The sequence below is a fragment of the Tamandua tetradactyla genome, chromosome 7, assembly GCF_023851605.1.
Source record: "Tamandua tetradactyla isolate mTamTet1 chromosome 7, mTamTet1.pri, whole genome shotgun sequence".
In the NCBI taxonomy this organism is placed as follows: Eukaryota; Metazoa; Chordata; class Mammalia; order Pilosa; family Myrmecophagidae; genus Tamandua; species Tamandua tetradactyla.
This window is the reverse complement of record NC_135333.1, coordinates 75533653-75550583: the sequence shown is the minus strand read 5'-3', so window position 1 is coordinate 75550583 and position 16931 is coordinate 75533653.

The window sequence follows — 16931 nt, the reverse complement described above, 5'->3', positions numbered from 1 at the left end:
CCAGGGGTGAAAGTCTCCCTGGCGACATGGGAGATGACTCCCAGGGATGAATTCAGACCTAACACCATGGAATCAACAATTATATCCTGACCAAAAGGGGGAAAAGAAGTGTAATTAATAAAGCATCAGTGACAGAGAGTTCAAATACAGTCGAGAGGCTACCCTGGAGGTTGCTCTTACACAAGCTTCAGGTAGACCTTGCTACCTATCATAACCTGCCAACCCCCAACCAGGACAATTCCAGCCAGTTCTAGAGAACACCTAGGGCAATACAGAAGATTCCACAAGGGTTCCAGGCACTAGAGTAACTTTCCAGAAACCTACAACCTCCAGATGGGTCCCTGGTCCAGATAAGTCCTGAAACCTAGCCCAGCCTCTCCAGAACATCAGATAGTTCCATCTCCTTACCCCATATTAGTGACAGACCCTTTCAATATCAAAAATTTAGAATTGCCATAGCCCAAACAACTCCAAAGAGAGGTATGTAAAGATAAAGGTGATGGTGGAATTATACATAGAAGATAGGACTTAACAATTGAATATGAATGCTGAATCATTAAATTGATATCTCTTTTAGTCTCCAGTGTTTTAGAGCAATTAGAAGTAAAAACCTAAAATTGTGAAATTGTAATCCATGTCAAAGTCTGAAATATGTTCTACAAATAATTATGGTTCTGTGCTTCAAAATTTATAGCTTTTTTAAAATACGTGTTATTGTTCATTAAAAAAGAAGGAAAAAAAAGTCAATTGTGATGATAAAAAAGTATTTAAGACCTCTAGCTTCCTGTATGCTGGAGCAGCTAGAAGGAAAAATCTGAGAGGTTTGTATGGCAGCCCATGACAAATTCTGGGATCTGTCCTGTAACTACTTGTTGAAGAGTGCTTTGAAATCCATTGGTTTTTTATTTCTTTGCTTTGTATATATGTTATACTACACAATAAAAAAAGTTTTAGGAAAAAAGAAGAGCCATTTCGTTTCTGGTATATCACATACCAGCAGCTAGCAGATTAGAACAATAACCAATTTCTGAGATGCTGGGGTTTCAAAGACAGAAAGAGTTTATTACTAGAAGCATAGAAGAGCAGATGGCCTAGCAGCCCAAAATCTGTCTCCCTGGACTATAGTGATTCTGATAGTTTTATTAGAGAAAAGATGGGCAGGGTTTAGGATAATGAGCACACTAGAGTCAGAGGATATAATTAGAGGTGATCTAATTATTGAGCATGTGCAGATTGATTACATGCTTAGTCACTGAATGAATGTAAAAAAATGATGGAGAATGTAAGAAATAGGTGACTTGTAGGTTAAAGTCTGAGCTTGTCAGGTGGGCCCATTTTGATTAGCGCCAATCTTGGTTATCAAGATTACTTTGGGCTTGTAGTGGGTTAGTTCTGGGCTGACCCAAGACCCTTCATAAATAAACATCAGGGCTGTCTTTAGTGGTTACAAGACTCTAAAGTTGAAAAACTGGATAACTGGGTACAAAGAAGTTTAGTCACAAGGTTTCTACAATCACAGGGGCAGAAGATAAGGCCTATACAACTGTTATCAGAGAACAAGGCAGCTGGGTTACAATTTTGAGATTTCAGGAATTTCCCTCTTCTTCTCCAATATACCAAAAAGCGAAAAGGAATATCTATATAATGATTCAGTACTCAAAATTATCCCTTAAATCCTGATTTCTCAGTTACAGTACTACCTACTCACACTGTAGATGGGCCACTCTCCAAATCTGGGCTTGTTGCTGGGCACAGCCAATGTGAGACATTTTGAACCTGAATGGGCTAAAGGCAGGAGAACAGGGGAAATGTCCCAAATCTGCCTCCCCGTGGTGATTTTTTTTTTAAAGCTATTTTTTTATTAATTAAAAAAATTAACTAACACAACATTTAGAAATCATTCCATTCTACATATACAATCAGTAATTCTTAATATCATCACATAGATGCATATTCATTGTTCCTTAGTACATTTGCATCTATTTAGAAAAAGAAATAGAAAGACAACAGAAAAAGAAATAAAACGATAATAGAGAGAAAAAAATAATAATAAAAAAGAAAAAAGGAAAAAAAAACTATACCTCAGATGCAGCTTCATTCAGTGTTTTAACATGATTACATTACAATTAGGTAGTATTGTGCTGTCCATTTCTGAGTTTTTGTATCCAGTCTTGTTGCATAGTCTGGTGATTTTTCAATTGGTTTTTATACATGTTTATGACAATGAAAGATAATCATCTTGGGTAACAAGTAACAGGGGTCTGGAGAACTTTATTAGTTTCTTATCTCAGTTATTTACTGCTTCCTTTAAGCTTTACATCCTCTGTCACACCTGGGGCATGATGCCTCCAAATCTGGGCTGGTAGATGAAAGTTTATTTATATCTGGGTGCGGACTTTACATTTACATATTGCTCCTCTGCGATATGTAAGAACTCAACTTCATACGTTGCTTACAGTTTTAAGGTTACATTTAAAGGCTATTACCACAAGATTTTTAAAAATAATTTTTAGATAATTTAAAATAACGTTTTCATTTGAAAAGGAAAAAAAGAAGATAAGCTGGTTTGAAAGGATTATTACCTTAGAAAAGCCATGTTTTAATCCTCATCCGTCTTGTGGAGGCAGCCATTTCTTTTAATCCCTATTCAGTACTTTAGGTTGGAAATGTGATTAAATTTACTCCATAGAGGTGTGATGTGCCCAACTGTGGGTTATAATCTTTGATTAGAAAGAGATGGGATGCTACCTATTCCAGGTGGGTCTTGATTAGTTTACAGGAAATCTTTAAAAGAGGAAACATTTTGGAGAAAACTGGAGAGTCACAAGAACCACGGAGCCCATGCAACCAGAGAGCTTTGGAGAGGAAGAAGGAATACGCCCCGTGGGAGCTTCATGAAACAAGAAGCCTGGAGAGAAAGCTAGCAGACATCACCATGTTCATCATGTGCCTTTCCAGTTGGGAGAGAAACCCTGAACTTCATCGGTCTCCCTGAACCAAGGTATCTTTCCCTGGATACCTTAGATTGGACATTTCTATATCCTTGCTTTAATTTGGACATTTTCACAGCTTTAGAACTGTAAACTTGCAACTTAATAAATTCCCCTTTTTAAAAGCCATCCTGTTTATGGTATACTGCATTCCAGCAGCTTGCAAACTAGAACAGAAGGTATGGTTCATTTCAGTTTCATCTTTTTGTGTGTATCTTTCAATGAAAGAAAAATGTAACTTATTAATATATATGAAGTGAAGTTTAGCTATCTAAAATAATGACATAATCTAATTGTACTGATATCTGAACATAACTAACATAAGTTTCAGAAATATATACTTCTGATTTCATGTGTGTGTGATGTAAATTTAAAAGTGTGGAAAGATAAATACAAAATTCAAGAGAGATTATCTCTGGAAGGTATGTTGGTTGTATCTGTGTAAAGAAATAAAACAAAGTAGAGTTACTATGGCAAAAGTTAAAATGGAGTTGGGAGGCCATTCAGGAAGTTACTCTTATGCACGTCTCAGCCAGATATCAGGAACTGCCAAAGTATGCATAGCCAGCCACAAGTTGGCATTATATATATATATATATATATATATATATATATATATATATATATATAATGATATATATTTGAAACTATTTTATATACACATAGGGTGGGCTAAAGCAAAGAAGTAATTATACTAATGAGTAGGAGTTAGAAATACAAATAAAAAATCAAAGTTAGGTAAAGGAACACTAATATTTTATGTTAATTTAGAATATGAGACACAATGTGTCTCAAATCCCTGAGAACATCTGGACACCATAAACCAACCACAAGATAAAGAAATCAGCAAACTAGCTAATCTGAAGGACATTTGGAACTCCTGAAACAGCCGTCAACTATAAACAACTTAACATAATCGTCTTTTTCTTTAAAAATCCTTGCCTAGAAGCAAGGGGCAGAACAGAGTATACAGAAGTATAAATGTATACCTATATAAGAAAGAGGGGGAATATGAAAAAAAAGTGCATGCATTTGCAAAAAAATGGAAGAATGAATTAAAATGTAGTGAGAAAGGGTTACCTTTAGGAGCAGGGAGAATGCAGGTTAGGTGGAGCAGGATTAAAAGCTAAACTTCTCTAAAGATACTTTGCTTTAAAGCTTTTAACTTAGGAACCAAGTAAATGTTTTACATAATTATGAGACAATTAAATCAAGATGGAAAAATATCAATCACTAATTAAATATATCAAGTTAAGGGCTTAACTGTTTAAAGTATCAATTCAATAACTTCAAAGCATAGTACTTTGTACTTTCCTAGTGGGATATAGCGTAAGGAAAAAGGGAATTGCAAAGAAATCTTACATTGTATTCAGGGGCCATATTATTAGTAACAATATTGGTACTCTTAGTTTGAAACTATTATACACACTTATATAAAACTAATAGTAATTCATTAATGATATATATTTGAAACTATTTTATATACACATAGAGTGGGCTAAAGCAAAGAAGTAATTATACTAATGAGTAAGAGAAATACAAATATAATATCAAAGTTAGGTAAAGGAACACAAATATTTTATGTTAATTGGGAATATGAGTTTTAACACATATGTATTTTTCTTTTTCAAAAAAGGATTTGTATTTCCAAGCTCTGTCCAGGGAAAAGGCCTAGCAGTAATGACTACCCAATAGCAATGAGGACCCCTAGTGCCAGAGAGTGACCTCTAGATCCCATTTCCCACTAAGAGGAAACAGGACTCTTTGGAACACTGGATGATTTGGTGTTTGGAGCAGTAATGAGTTCAAAATACCTGGTCATACTAGAAAATGAAGAAGCTCTTAACATCCACCTGGGTCATGTCAAAAAATCATAGGAACCAATTTGAAGGAATTTTCAATGGTCAAAATTGGAACAAGATAAAGGGGCTCTCAACAGCCAAAGATGGAACACTATCGATAAAAATAATGATTGCCATGGAGTAAAACATGAAAAATGTGTTTAAATACCTAAGTTTAGAAGTTTATAATGACAGTTTTAAAAAAATCTTCATTGACCATCTTTAGAGGGTACAAAAGATCAAAATCATTTTTCTAAAAACTAGACATTTAAAGGAGTTAATAGACCATGAGACTGGTGTATTAAAGGAGTTAAAGGATAAATATTCCCTTCTTCATCTTCAAGCAGAAAATTCTTAGTTGTATTCTCCATGACTCCCCAGAGGATCCCTAGCAAGTTTAATCTCCCCACAGTGGTGATCAACTCAGTGAGGTGTCCTAGGATAATCTTTTCCACCTTTCCTGCTTCATTTCCTATGCCTTAGGGTGTCATTTACCAAAATAACTACCTTCATGTAAGCCCTTATCTCAAGCTCTACATTTTTGAAGAACTTAAGCTAATACAGTTGGTAGCAGAAGCAACTTTAAAAAGCAGACTCTCAGAATAAGAGTCTGGGATTGTGTCCAGATATATGTAAAGACCCAACTGCTGGTGATAAATGGGAAACAGATTACTATAAAGACTATAGAGTTGTCTGGCTTTTGTTCATAGTTTTAGTGGTCTTGAAGAAAAGAAAAAACAAGATAGGCTTGGATTAATCAGACAATCCAAGACACACTGTGAAAACCAGAAAGCTTCCATGTCAGTGTTTAAAGAGTTATTTATCCTTTGTAGCCACAGGACATATAGTGCTGAAAAATCAAGCCCAGGATTTAATGCCTGGCTAGCAGAGATCAAAGAATACTGAATGACAACCTCATTAGACTTATGTCAAGATCAGGGATCTGGTAGAAGAATAGTGAGAATGAGAGACATGAGTGAATATGCCTGACATGCTTAAACCCATTTTAGTTTCCTAGGCTGCTCAAAGCAAATGCCATGAAAATGGTTTGGCTTAAATAATGGGAATTTATTCACTCATGGTTAGAGTCCAACAAAATGTCCAAATCAAGACATTATCAATGCAATGCTTCTTCTGCCTGAGATCCTTGACTCCTGTGCCACATGGCAAGGCACATGGAAACATTCCCTGGTCTCTTCTCTTCTGTGTTTCATTGTTTTCAGCTTCTTGCTTCCATGGCTTTCTCTCTGCCTGAATTTCATTCTCTTATAAAGGACTCCAATAATCGGATTAAGACTCATCCTGAATGAGATGTATCATGTCTTAAAAGGCCCTACTTACAATGGGTTCACACCCACAAGAATGGATTAAATTTAATAACATGCCTCCTGGGCTTCAAACCACCACAACCCCTCAGGTACCGCTTAATCCTCCAGATTGACAGAAGCAGGTCCATCCCTCTCATTAGAGGAGAGCATCCTCCGTTCAACTGAAGAAACTGAGGTTTCACCTAAGGCAGGTGCCTTACAAAATGGATCTTGTCCTCCTCCAGATCTGGCTCCATCTTCCCTAATTGCCTCTAAACCAGTGACTAGAGAGATAGGCCACAGCACAGCCCAAGTGGAGAATTCTTCCTCTGGGAACATGTAGTTTGTAGACCCAAAGAATTTATTCTTTTTTTTTGCATGGGCAGGTACCAGGTCTCCAGCATGGCAGGTGAGAACTCTGCCACTGAGCCACCATTGCACTGCCCCAGACCCAAAGAATTTCAAGACCTGGCCAACATTTATTAGCAAGAACTGGGCATGAATGAGAAAGGAACTTAAGGATGTTAGATGAATGAGAGCAGAATAGAAGGCAGATAAGAGAGAAGTTATTGACATGGGAGCACCTTTTCATAACTTGGGGTTTAATGTCCTGTCAAGGACACCTAGAATCAGTCCTAAAATTCTGTTGGGATAACTCCTTGAAGCCTGGACACATTAATGATTTACCATGAGACAGAGATGCTGGCACTGCCTTGATAGAGTGTTGAGGAAAGTGTAAGTAGGTTTAGGGAAGTAGAAATGTTAGAATGATTTATTACATGAATCAGAGAGCCTATCACCTGAATAGGTTCTCCAGGAAGGCCCAGAGGGCACTCCCTTCACAAAAGCAATAAGAAATAAGACTAGTGATGGGGCAACAGCTTCTTTGAAAAGTTCAGCAGTAATCGTTCTCTGCAGTAAAGTTGACATCAAGAGATTCTGCCATGGAACTGAGCTCCCTATTGTTAGTGGGGATGATAGGACTCCAGAATAGCAGAGACCAGATGGTGACACCAGGCATTCTGATATTGGTGTATAATAAACCCTCCTGAAAATTAGTGGCATAAAACTACAACTATTTTATTAAGCTTAGGATTCTATGGACCAAGAATTCAGAATGGGCACAGTGAGATTGGCTTGTTTCTGCTTCATAATATCTGAGGGCCCAGTTGGACATATTTAAACATCTGGGCCCTGGAATAAGCTGTTAGCTTTTCCACTAACAATGTCTGGTACCTAGCCTGGAAAGATTCGAACACTGGGCTCAGCTGGAATTTTCAACGAGAGCTTTTTCTGTAGCCTCTCCATGTGACCTAGGCTTTCTTACAGCACGGCAGCCTCAAGTAGTCAGCCTTCTTACGTGGTGGCTCAGGGGTCCAAGAGCAAGTGTCCCACAAAACAAGACAGAAGCTGCATGCCCTCTCTGACTTAATCTCAGAAGTCCTGCACTACAATTTCTGCACATTCTATTGGTTATAAGGGATTCAGTAAGGCCAGCCCAAAATCAGAGGGGAGAATTAGACTCCACCTTTCAATAGGAAGAATATCAAAGTATGTGTGGCCGTATTTGAAATCATTACACTGAAGGAGTTTTCAAAAATGCAGATTCTAACTTTTGAATTCAAAAGAACAGAATATGGCGCACTCACCTCCCTCCAACTTGGGTTTGGTGAGCTCTGTCCGGGAGCGCAGAAATAACCACCCCTGCCCCACTTTAAATTTCCTGGTCTACCTTTTTTCTTTCTCACCCTTTTGTCTCTTAAACCTCTCAGGAATGTATTAGAGGAGGAAGAAAAAGGGGTCAAGGATGACTCCCAGACTTAACCCTAAAAAAAAAAAGAACAGGATATTAAATATATATATAATACAGCATTTTCTAATCCTCATGTAATACAGTTAGAATTTTAAAATGAGACCAATATTCAAAAATAATTTACCACTTACAAATTTTTATATTCTATCATGAATAACTTTTGGGTCACATAAGAGAAATTATAGCAGAGATTGCAGACTATCTGGACAAAAATGATGTTAAAACACTCCATTTTGGCATCTATGGCATACAGCTTTTATTTACATATAGTAAATAGTATTTTATTTACATATAGTAAATCTTGGTAGAAAATTCATAGCCTTGACTATGTATATAAGCAATAAAAACTAAAAGTAGTTCATTGGAACAGCCTATATGGGACTTCCAGTTTTAGTACCTACCTATAAAGAGTTTGGAAGTCATTACTTCCACCGTTAAAGCAAGAAAAAGCTGCACAAACTAAAAATGATTGACTTTTCTTAGACCCTTCAGAGAACTGAGTTGGCAGGATACAGTGCCACCCCAAAACCTGGAGAGAAAGGAAAATCAGAAAGTCACAATCAAGTAACAGCTCAGATCTGCTTACCTAGAGCAGAAGCTATTAGAACCATATAGTGATAGAACATTTAAACCGTAATTTTGATGAAGTGTTGGAAGCTTCAGTGTAGATTGACATGAGAGAGTGAAACTTCTCAAAGCCACAGTCTTCGGGAAGGCCTCACACTTTCATGGGTTTTATCTCTAGGAACTGCAACATGTTCAAGAAAGACAGCCTCATAATTCTGGCAGGGAAAGGGGGGGAAGTAATCATTGTGAAATATTCCTAGAGTCATCTTCATAACAAACATCTACTTTCTAGGGCTAAAGACTTTACCAGACCTTTGTACCAGAGTTAAGAAGGAAAGCCATTACTCTGGCATTCCTGTGTCACATAAGAGGGATGGGGGAGCTATACAAGAGGAAACACTTGTGAAGGTCATGGGCTAGAGACACAGGTCCACTTTAAAAACTGATATTTAATTGGAAGATTATAGAATGCCCCTCGCATATCTTACCACTACACCAAAAATGGTACAGATAATAATGATGGACTATACAGAAAGAGCTGCAAAAAGATGCTATATGAGGAGGAGTACTTGGGGAAGCCCCAAGTCAAGAGAGGAAATAAAAGCAATGACATGAGAGGAATTTGAATCCTCTGGCATCTATAGCTATAGAAAATATTAAACAGAGTTCAAATCCTAACCAGAGCTGGTACCAGAGAAGTGGGATGCTGCAGTTTGCAAATACCAAACATGTTGCAATGGCTTTTTAAATGTTGATAAGGGGAAGATTCTGGAAGAGTTATGAGGAGCTTGATAGAAAAGGCCTGAATTGCTTTAAAGAGATTGTTGGTAGAAATATGGACTCTAAAGGGACTTCTGATAAGGTCTTAGACAGAGAATTATTCATGTGTTATTGCAAACTGGAAGGAAGGAGATCCTTGTTTTAAAGTGGCAGAGAATCTGGCAAAATTGTGTACTGCTGTTGGATGGAAGTTAGAATTAAAAGGCAACAACCCTGTATATTTAGCTGAGTGAACTTCCAAACTGTGGAAAATGCAGCCTGGCTGTGCCTTGCACCTTAGAGTAAAATGTGACAGGAAACAGATAACCTGAGAACTGAACTCTTGGGTACAAAGAAAACAGAAATTGATGGTCTGGAAAATTCTAGTCTTCCAGAAAGTGAGACCCCAGTGAATAGGGCCCCATGTCAGGATTTAACAAAACATAGAACCAGTCAGTCATTACAGGACAAGTGAGGATTGAAGATGGAGTTATCCAGAAAGGATTTCTGGCAAGTCCTACTGTCTGATGGTTATGATCCCTGCGTACTGCATGGAAAACTGACAATATTATTGTGGGATTTGTATAAATGGAACCACTGCCAATCTAGACTAAAAGGGACAGAAAAGGGACATATTAAAGGAAAAATGACTTCAGAGGCAGAACCATGAAAGTTAAGGTCTGGAGCCAGGAAATCTTAGGCCAGGGAAGTAGACCCATCCATACACAGGGAGAGGGTGAATTTGGCCCAAAAGCAGAGGGCGGGCCTTCTGCTTCAGTGCTCAGGAAGAGTTTTGCTACTCCAGCCCTCAGAGACGGTGGAGTGCATAAATAAGGGATTGGGGGGAGACTGGCTGCCACCCCATTGTTCTAGATGGCTTAAGCATGTACTCCAGAGATGGCAGAGACCCAGGTGCTGCCCTGATGTTTGGAGAGGATGAAGCTGAGAAAAAGGTGGTCCTCTCAACAATCCCCAGTGTTGCAACCCTCACCCTAGCATTTGCAGAAAGCAGGTCTTCTGTGTAACCCCTGGAAAGGGAGGGACTGTCACTTTCTAAAGCCTTAATAATAAATGACTCTCAGACTTCGAAATCCAGTGGAGTTTGCCCTGTAGGATTTTGGAACTGTTTTTGTCTGGTGACCCCTGTTTACCTTTCAATTTCTCCTTATGGCAATGGAAATATGTATTCTATCACTGTTCTCCCTTGTATATTGGTAGCAGATAACTTGTTCAGAACCAGAGAAGAATTTGAACCTTTGAAATAGTTAAAGATTTTGTGATATTGTAATGGAATGAATGTATTCTATATATGGAAAGAACATGTCTTTTGGGGGGTCCAGAGGGTGGAATGTGCTAATTTGAAACTGTTGTGTACCCCAGAAAAGCCAGGTACTTTAATCACGATTCAATACTGATGGGTGGGATATTTTGATTAAGTTCTTTCCATGGAGATGTGACCCACCCAATTGTGGATGGACCTTTTGATGAGGTGGTTTCCATGCAGATGTGTCTCCACCCATTCAAGGTGGAGTTACTGGAGTCCTTTAAGAGAGAATCATTTTGGACAAAGCTTCTAGAGCCAATATGAGGCCCAGACATTTGGAGATGCAGACAGCAAGTCCCCAAGGAAGCTATTTGAAATCAAAGTACCAGCAGATGCCAGCCACATGCTTTCCCAGCTGACAGAAGTGTTCCAGACCCACTGGCCTTCTTGAGTCAAAGCATCTTTCCTTGGATGCTTAATTTGGACATTTTTACAGGCTTAGAACTGTAAACTTGCAACTTAATAACTTCCCTTTTAAAAAGCTACTCCATTTCTGGTATATTGCATTCCGGCAGCTTTAACAAACTAAAACAAATGGTCATACTAGAGTCTGATTTACTTCATTTCTGATTACACAGTACAAAATACATGGCTTTCAAGAAAAAATTAGAAAGAATTCCAAAAGATAAGAAAAATTATAATCTAGAGAGACAAAGAAAATTTCAGGCCCAGACTCAGATATAACACAGGTGTCTGAATTATCATACAGGAAATTTTAAATAACTATGATTAAAATGTTAAGGACTCTAATGAAAAAAGTAGACAACACGCAAGAATAGATGGGTATGGGGGACTTCTGGGGAAGATGACAGAGTAGGGAGCTCCAGGACTTACTCAGTCTTTCCACCAAACCAACTATCAAACAGGAAGAAACTGTCTGAAACAACTATTTTGAAACTCCAGAGGCTAGAACATTGTACAGCATCCAGAAAAGAGCAAGAGGAAGAGGCTAATAAATTATGGTAAAGCACAGTAAATTGCTCTCTCCATGTGACAGCTACCTGCACCCACCCACCCCCACTCTCACTGCAGGCCTCCCTGGAGTCAAGGCCCTGGCCAGCTGCTGGTTACAGAAAAGGACATAAAAATCCTGTTCCCCAAGAACTGGGTAGGCACAGCCAATTGTTGATCATGACTTTTGGTTAGTAAATTCAGATTACTTGGTCCCAGCTCTGAGGGCAGCTATTGTTTCAACCCCATTCCAACAAAGCTGGTGGCAGCCATTGTTTCAGCTCTCCCCAGACAGAGGCAGAGGCAGTAGAGATTTAAAGATGCAATGCTTCCTCAGGGCTCCAGGGGACAGCTGTAGGGCTGCTTTTTCCTGGGCAGGCCAGGAAAGCTCCACTTTGGGGAGCTGAAATCATAGAATATTTTAGAGTCCTTCCTGATCCCCTCTCCAGGTCACTTTGGAGCTGGTCAGTGTCCCCTTCCATGGATCCCTGGCCCTATTTTGCCTGGGAAAGACTGACTTGGGAAAGCCTCCAAAGTAGTCCCAATTAGACCTATTGCCAATTTGTCATCAGAAACTATGGAAGCAAGAAGGCAGTGGAAACTATGGAGGCAAGAAGGCACTTTTAAATACGTAAAAGAGATGAGGGAAAACAACTGCCAGTCAAGAATTTTATATCCGGTGAGACTATCTTTCTGTATAGTGTTTCTATACAGACATTAAGACATTTTCAGATAAACAAAAGCTCTGAAAGTACATCACCACTAAATCGGTCCTACAAACAACATTAAAGGGTAGTATTCAAACTGAAAGGAAAGGACACCAGACAGTGGCTTACAGTGGCATAAAGAAATAAAGAATTGAAGTAAAGGTAACCATTAGGTAATTATAAATGCTAGTATTATTGTAATGCATTGTTTGGCATGTAACTCACTTGATACTTCCTACTGATGTTAAAATGTAAATGCATAAAAAGCAATGAAAAATACAGATTTTTTGACATACAATGTACAAAGATATAAGTAAAATACAAAAAATAATGGGGTGGAGGGTGCAACGATGGCTCAGTGGCAGAATTCTTATCCGCCATGCCAGAGACCCAGGTTCAATTACTGGTGCCTGTCCATTCCAAAAAACAAAAAAAAAAGATAGTGGGGATACAGAGGGTTATAGGAAAAATATATGTGCATGCTATTGAAGTTTAGTTGATATCAAACCATTTTCTTGATAAAAACACTTAGAACACTAGGCATAGAAGGAAATTTCATCAAAGTGATAAAGAACATATACAAAAAGACCATAGCTAATATCCTATTTAATGGTGAAAGACTGAAAGTTTTCCCTCTGGCATCAGGAGCATGTCAAGATTTCCCACTGTCACCACTGTTATTCAACATTGTACTGGAAGGTCTTCCCAGAGCAATTAGGCAAGAAAAAGAAATAAAAGGCACTCAAACTGAAAAGGAAGAAGTAAAACCTTCCCTATTTGCAGATGATATGATCCTATATACAGAAAATCCTGAAAAATCCACAAAAGAGCCCCTAGAGCAAAAAAATGAATTCAGCAGTGATGGGATACAAGATCAACACCAAAAAAAAATCAATAGTGTTTTTATGCACAAGCAATTAACAATGAGAAGATGAAATCAAGAAAAAAATTTCCATTCATAATACCAAATAAAAGAATCAAATATCTAGGAATAAATCTAACCAAGAATGTAAAGGACTTGTACAGAGAAATCTATGAAACATTGCTATAAGAAATTTTAAAAGTAAGGAAATTCCATATTCATGGATTGGAAAAATAAATATTGTTAAGGTGTCAATCTTACCCAAAGCAATTTATAGATTCAATACACTCTCAGTCATAATTCCAACAACTTTTCTTGCAGAAATGGAAAAGCCAGTCATCACATTTATATGGAAGGTTAAGGGGCCCCAAATAGTTAAAGCCACCTTGAAAAGGAAGAACAAAATTGGAGGACTCACACTTATCAATCTGAAAACACATTACAAATCTACATTAATTCAAAAAAGCATGAAAAAAAAATCCAGCATGGTACTGACACAAGGACAGACATATAGATCAATGGAATAGACTTGAGACCTCAGAAATCAACCCTCATATTTATAGCCAGTTGATTTTTACAAGGTGACAAAGACCACTGAATTGTGAAAGAATACCCTCAAACAAATGTGCTGGGAAAGCTGGATCTCCATTTGCAAAGAAAAAGGAGGGAGGGAGGGAGGGAGGGAGAGAGAGAGAGAGAGAGAGAGAGAGAGAGAGAGAGAGAACCCCTACCTCACACCATATACAAAAATCAACTCAAAATGGATCAAAGACCTTAATATGAGAAGTAACTGCCAAACTCTTAGAAGAAACCAGGGATGCATCTTCAGGACCTTGTGTTGGGCAATGGTTTCTTAGACTTTACACCCAAACACAAGAAACAAACAAACAAAAAAAATAGATAAAAGGGACCTCTTCAACATTAAAAACTTTCATGCATCAAAGGATTTTATTACAAAAGTAAACAACAACCTATACAATGGGAGAAAATATTTGGAAACCACATATATGATAAAGGATTAATATCCTGGATATGTAAAGAAATCCCTCAATTTAACAACAAAAAGATAACCCAATTAAAGCATAGGCAAAAGATTTGAACAGACAACTCTCCAAATAAGACATACAAATGGCCACAAAGCATATGAAAAGATGTTCAACATCATTAGCCATCACAGAAATGCAAATTGAAACCAATGAGGTACCATTTCACACCCATTAGAATGGCTGCTAAGAAAAAAATGGAAATAAGTGTTGGAGAGGATGTGGAGAAATAGGAACACTCATTCATTGCTGGGGGCAATATAAAATGGTGAAGTCACTGTGGAAGACAGTTTGGTGGTTCCTCAGAAAGCTAAGTATAAAACTACCATATGACCTGGCAATCCCACTTGTAGGCATATAAACCAAAGAATTGAAAGCAGGGACTCTAACAGATATTTGCAAACAAATGTTCATAGTAGCATTATTCACAATTGCCAAAAGATGAAAGCAACCCAAGTGTCCATCAACTTATGAATGGATAAACAAATGTGGTATATACATTGTTCTAGTTTGCTAGCTGTCAGAACGCAACACACCAGAGACGGATTGACTTTTAATAAAAGGGGATTTATTTCATTAGTTCTTCAGAGGAAAGGCAGCTAACTTTCAACTAAGGTTCTTTCTAATGTGGGAAGGCACAGGGCGATCTCTGCTGGCCTTCTCTCCAGGCCTCTAGGTTCCAACAACTTTCCCCGGGGTGATTTCTTTCTGCATCTCCAAAGGCCTGGGCTGCGCTGCAAGTGATGAGATGAGGTACGCTGAGCTGCTTGGGCTGTGCTGTGTTGAGCTCTCTCATTTAAGCACCAGCCAATTAAATCAAGCATCACTCATTGCAGCAGGCATATGAATGATGCCTAGCCAACTGCAGATGAAATGAGCAACAGATGAGGTTCACATACCATTGGCTCATGTCCACAGCAGCAGAACTAGGTACCTTCACGTGGCCAAGTTGACAACTGAACCTAACTACTACATACATAAAATGGAATACTATTCAACTGTAAAAAAGAACAAGGTCCTGTTACATATGACAATATGAATGAACAGTGAAGACATCACATTGAGTGAAATAAGCTAGATACAAAAGGAGATATAGTGTATGATTTCACTGTTATGAAACAATTAGAGCAAGTAAACTCATAGAGTACGAATCTAGAATACAGGTTACTAGGGGATGAGGTGGGGATAGGGAATGGAAAGTTAAGACTTACAATGTACACAGTTCCTATTTGGACCGATGGAAATGTTTTGGTAATAGATGGTGTGATGGTAGCACAACATTGTGAACTCAATTAACAGCACTGAAATATATATCTGAATATAATTAAAGGGGGAAACAGTAGATTGTATATATGGTAAGAGAATAAAAATTTTAAGAAAGTCCATGGAACTAAGTCCATGGAATCATTAGGAAATGGTAACTGTCAAAACATTGTAATAGAAATGAAAAATGCCTTTTATGGGTACATCAGTAGAGCCAACACGGCCAAGGAGAGTCACTGACTTGATGATAAGTCAATAGGAACTTTCCAAATTGAATTGCAAGGAGAAAAAAAAGAATGGGAAAAGAAAAACAGAAAATATCATTCTAGGACTGTGGGATAATTTTAAAAGATAAACACATAATTGGAATACCAGAAGAGAAAGAGAGAATGGAGAAGAAATATTTGAAGTAATAATAGCCAAGAACTTTCCAAAATTAATGACAGACACCAAACCACATATCCAGGAAGCTAACAGAATAGCAAACAGAATAAATAAACACATATACTAACCCTATACATAGGCATATAATATTCAAGTTGCAGAAAATAAAGAACAAAAAGGAAATCTTGAAAGAGGCAGGGGTGGTGGTAGCAGGGGTGGTGAGGAACCTCATCTATAAACGAATACAGATAAGAATTAAAGTAGACTTTTTGTTGAAAATCATGCAAGCAAGAAAAGAGTGAAATATTCAGCGTTGAAAGAAAAAATACAAACCTAAAATTCCATATTCAGCAAAATTATCTTTCACGAGTAAAGGAGAAATAAAGACTTTCTCAAACAAACCAAAACTAAGGGAATTTATAACCCACAGATCTGCTCTACAAGAAAAGTTAAAAATTTTCTTCAGGCAGGAGAAAAATGATAGAGATTAGAAACTTGGATCTTGGAAAGGGAGCGTATCAGAGAGGAATAAATAAAGATTAAAAAATCTTATTTTTCTGATTCTTAATTGATCTAAAAGATAACTGTTAAAATTAATAATAGTAGCAATGCATTGGGAGATTATAATAAGTGGATTACATAATACTACATAATCTACAAAATAAATAACCTGAACAGCTCCGTCTCTATTAAAGAAATTGAATCAATAGTTAACAATTTTCTGAAAAAAGAAATCAACAGGGCCAGATCATCTCACTGATGGATTCTACTAATCTATATGAAAAATAACTTGGCAATATTAATCAAAATAAAAAATTTATCCTTCATGTACACTTGCACATGTGGGAAATAACATATATAGGAGATTATTCATTACAGTACTATTCCTATTATCAAGAGATTGAAAACAATGTAAATGTCTATTAATAAGTACTTGTTAAGTAAATTATAGCACATCTGTACATAACAATCTATGCGGCTATAGAAAAAAAATGGGAATATTCCTGACACACCAATATGGAATGATTTCTAAGATATACTGGCACATGAAAAAAATATGATGTAGAAACCATGAGTACATTGGTTTGCTAAAACTACCAGAATGCAATATACCAGAAAT